Source organism: Harmonia axyridis, chromosome X (genome assembly GCF_914767665.1).
Source record: "Harmonia axyridis chromosome X, icHarAxyr1.1, whole genome shotgun sequence".
NCBI classification, from domain to species: domain Eukaryota; kingdom Metazoa; phylum Arthropoda; class Insecta; order Coleoptera; family Coccinellidae; genus Harmonia; species Harmonia axyridis.
Window position 1 is genome coordinate 34,394,703 of NC_059508.1, and position 5,000 is coordinate 34,399,702.

The 5,000-nt window shown below is 41.1% G+C and overlaps 1 non-coding gene across 1 annotated transcript; it reads right to left on the bottom strand.

Annotated features, from left to right (window-relative positions):
- Positions 1–2,440: 2,440 nt before the first annotated feature.
- LOC123688234 lies at positions 2,441–2,559 on the bottom strand. The gene has a single exon (XR_006749799.1). It is a non-coding gene; the product is annotated as a 5S ribosomal RNA (ribosomal RNA).
- Between the last annotated feature and the right edge of the window lie 2,441 nt (positions 2,560–5,000).

Here is a 5,000-nt window from a genome sequence, read left to right on the forward strand (position 1 = left end):
GATGGGGAGGCGTTTAAGGACGTGAACATTTTTCCTTATAAAAATTAAAGTCGACAATGAATATTGATTCTGATTACTGATTTACGCTTTAAAAACACATTAGAAGGCAACCAAATCGAATTTGAGGAAATTCCACGATCAGAAAATTTTTTTCGAAAAAAAAAAAAATCCGAAAAATATTTTTCGATTCCTATTACTGATTTACTCTTTTAGAACACATTAGGAGGCAACCAAATCAAATTTGAGAAAATTCCACAATCAGAAAATTTTTTTCGAAAAAAAAAAAAATTCGAGGACACCTCGGTCATGGCAAGTTATTTTCCACAATCCATTCCCCAATCGACGTACATCACAGAAAAAATCATCTCTCTAACTATCCTGGTTCAAAAGTTGTATCGGAACATTTTCACGTCGAAAATATATCTCTAAGTCCAGACCGATGCACAACGTAAACTAGGGCTGAACCGATGCACCACGTAATATCGGGCAGACCGATGCAGAACGTAAACTCGATCATACCGATGCTTCACGTAATCTCGATCTTACCGATGCACCACGTAAACAAGGGCAGACCGATGCAGAACGTAAAGTAGATCTTACCGATGCACCACGTAATCTCGATCTTACCGATGCACCACGTAATCTCCATCTTACCGATGCACCACGTGAACTGGATCTTACCGATGCAGAACGTGAATTGGATCTTACCGATGCACCACGTAAACTCGATCATACCGATGCACCACGTAATCTCGGGCAGACCGATGCACAACGTGAATGACGATCGGGACCGGGGCGATCGGTCGTATCTGACACCGCCGGCTCGGTTCTAACATCGTCAATGAGTCGGGGTTGAAAAAAAGGACGTGAACATTTTTCCTTATAAAAATCAAACCCGATCATGGATTTTGATTCTGATTGTTGATTATCGCTATTAGAACATATAAGGAGGCAACCAAATCAAATTTGAGAAAATTCCACGATCAGAAAATTTTTTTCGAAAAAAAAAAAAAAATCGTAATCACCTCGGTCATGGCGAGTTATTTTCCGTATTTCATTCCACAATCAACGTACAACATAGAAGAAATCATCTCTCTAACTATCCTGGTTCAAAAGTTGTATCGGAACATTTCACGTCGTAATATCTCGCCAAGTCCAGACCTCGGCGATAGGTAGTATCTGACACCGTCCGCTCGGGACTGACATCGACTTGGACTCGGGCTGATGATGGGGAGGCGTTTAAGGACGTGAACATTTTTCCTTATAAAAATTAAAGTCGACAATGAATATTGATTCTGATTACTGATTTACGCTTTAAAAACACATTAGAAGGCAACCAAATCGAATTTGAGGAAATTCCACGATCAGAAAATTTTTTTCGAAAAAAAAAAAAATCCGAAAAATATTTTTCGATTCCTATTACTGATTTACTCTTTTAGAACACATTAGGAGGCAACCAAATCAAATTTGAGAAAATTCCACAATCAGAAAATTTTTTTCGAAAAAAAAAAAAATTCGAGGACACCTCGGTCATGGCAAGTTATTTTCCACAATCCATTCCCCAATCGACGTACATCACAGAAAAAATCATCTCTCTAACTATCCTGGTTCAAAAGTTGTATCGGAACATTTTCACGTCGAAAATATATCTCTAAGTCCAGACCGATGCACAACGTAAACTAGGGCTGAACCGATGCACCACGTAATATCGGGCAGACCGATGCAGAACGTAAACTCGATCATACCGATGCTTCACGTAATCTCGATCTTACCGATGCACCACGTAAACAAGGGCAGACCGATGCAGAACGTAAAGTAGATCTTACCGATGCACCCCGTAATCTCGATCTTACCGATGCACCACGTAATCTCCATCTTACCGATGCACCACGTGAACTGGATCTTACCGATGCAGAACGTGAATTGGATCTTACCGATGCACCACGTAAACTCGATCTTACCGATGCACCACGTAATCTCAATCTTACCGATGCACCACGTGAACTGGATCTTACCGATGCAGAACGTGAATTGGATCTTACCGATGCACCACGTAAACTCGATCTTACCGATGCACCACGTAATCTCAATCTTACCGATGCACCACGTGAACTGGATCTTACCGATGCAGAACGTGAATTGGATCTTACCGATGCACCACGTAAACTCGATCTTACCGATGCACCACGTAATCTCAATCTCACCGATGCACCACGTGAACTGGATCTTACCGATGCAGAACGTGAATTGGATCTTACCGATGCACCACGTAAACTCGATCTTACCGATGCACCACGTAATCTCGATCTTACCGATGCACCACGTAATCTCAATCTTACCGATGCATCACGTAATCTCGATCTTACCGATGCAGAACGTAAACTCGATCATACCGATGCACCACGTTATCTCGGCAGACCGATGCAGAACGTAAAAAAAAAGCTTACAGCACGCGGTGTTCCCAAGCGGTCACCCATCCAAGTACTAACCGCGCCCGACGCTGCTTGGCTTCAGTGTTCTGACGAGAACTGGCAATTTCAGCGTGGTATGGCCGTAAACAACATATATTGCGATATTTTCTATGATATCTCACTTTTTGGGAGCGGAAAGGACGTGAACGTTTTTCCTCATAAAAAATGAAATAACTTTTGGATATTAATTCTGATTGTTGATTTAAGCTTTAAGAACACATTAGGACATATCTCAATGAAATTTGAGGGATTTCCGAAATCGAAAAATATTTTTCGAAAAAAAAAAAAAATCCCAGAAGACCTCGGTCATCTCAAGTTTATTTCCATATTCTATTACACAATCAACGTACATCACAAAAGGAACCATCTCTCTAACTATCACAGTTAAATTTTTGTATCGGAACATTTCACGTCGGAATATCTCGCTAAGTCCAGACCGGGGAGATCGGTCGCATCTGACACCGTCCGCTCCGGTCTAACATCGTCTTGGAGTCGGGGTAACGATGGAGAGGCGTTTAAGGACGTGAACATTTTTCCTTATAAAAATTAAAGTCGACAATGAATATTGATTCTGATTACTGATTTACTCTTTTAGAACACATTAGAAGGCAACGCAATCAGATTTGAGGAAATTTCAAGATCAGAAAATTTTTTTCGAAAAAAAAAAAAATTCAAGAACACCTGGGTCATGGCAAGTTATTTCCCACAATCCATTCCACAATCAACGTACAACATAGAAGAAATCATCTCTCTAACTATCCTGGTTCAAAAGTTGTATCGGAACATTTCACGTCGAAATACCTCGCCAAGTCCAGACCGGGGCGATAGGTAGTATCTGACACCGTCCGCTCGGGACTGACATCGACTTGGACTCGGGCTAATGATGGGGAGGCGTTTAAGGACGTGAACATTTTTCCTTATAAAAATTAAAGTCGACAATGAATATTGATTCTGATTACTGATTTACGCTTTAAAAACACATTAGAAGGCAACCAAATCAAATTTGAGGAAATTCCAAAATCAGAAAATTTTTTTTCAAAAAAAAAAAAATCCGAAAAATATTTTTCGATTCTGATTACTGATTTACTCTTTTAGAACACATTAGAAGGCAACGAAATCAAATTTGAGTAAAATCCAAAATCAGAAAATATTTTTCGAAAAAAAAAAAAAATTCGAGAACACCTCGGTCATGGCAAGTTATTTTCCACAATCCATTCCCCAATCAACGTACATCCCAGAAAAAATCATCTCTCTAACTATCCTGGTTCAAAAGTTGTATCGGAACATTTTCACGTCGAAAATATATCTCTAAGTCCAGACCGATGCAGAACGTAAACTCGATCATACCGATGCTTCACGTAATCTCGATCTTACCGATGCACAACGTAAACTAGATCACACCGATGCAGAACGTAAACTCGATCTCACCGATGCACCACGTGAACTGGATCTTACCGATGCAGAACGTGAATTGGATCTTACCGATGCACCACGTAAACTCGATCTTACCGATGCACCACGTAATCTCGATCTTACCGATGCACCACGTGAACTGGATCTTACCGATGCAGAACGTGAACTCGATCTTACCGATGCACCACGTAAACTAGGGCTGACCGATGCATCACGTAAACGACGATCGAGAGGCGCGAAAGGACGTGAACGTTTTTCATTATAAAAATTGAAATAAATGATAAATAATGATTCTGATTGTTGATTATCGTTTTTAATATGCATTAGTAGGCAACCAAATGAAATTTGAGGAAATTCCGATAACAGAAAATTTTTTCGAAAAAAAAAAAAATTCATGAAATCCTCGGTCATCGCAAAATATTTACCATATTCTGTTCGATAATCAACGTATATTTAAGAAGGAATCATATCTGTATCTATCTTGGTTCAAATTTTGTATCGGAACATTTTGACCAAAGTCCGAGCTTCGGCCGAAACAGACACCGCTGACCTGGCCTATCGATCGACCGAGAGTCGGGGATAGAGCGTAAGTGTTGTCTGGAGGGGAACCCTGTGCTCTCCTGACATATATAGGGAAGGTGGTCGCGTTGGGCGATGCAGAACGTTTGGATCGGGAATTATATTTTTGGTTCAGCTATTGGAATATGGTTTATTGTTGGTATATATTGGCGAAATAACGTTCTTACTGACTGGGGATATTCATAAAAATGAGTCCGGAGATTTTCAGATCGAAGTCCGAGTGATCCGACTTGGAAGGCGTGTTGGGTGGGTCGAGATGGCTTAGATCGATCAGACGAGGCGGGCTAAGTGTTGACGTCATGCATCGGTCCATTTTCAGATTGAGTCCGAGTAATCCGACTTTGAAAGAGTGTTGGGTGCGTCGAGACTGTTTAGATAGATCGGACGAGGCGGACTAGGTGTTAACGACATGCATCGGTATATTTTCTGATCGGAGTCCGAAGAAATCGGCCCTAGTAGGCGCAGCGGACGGTCGAGACGGCCTCGGTGGGTCGGATCGATCGGGAAAAGTTTGCTAAATCGTGTCTGGAGGGGAAC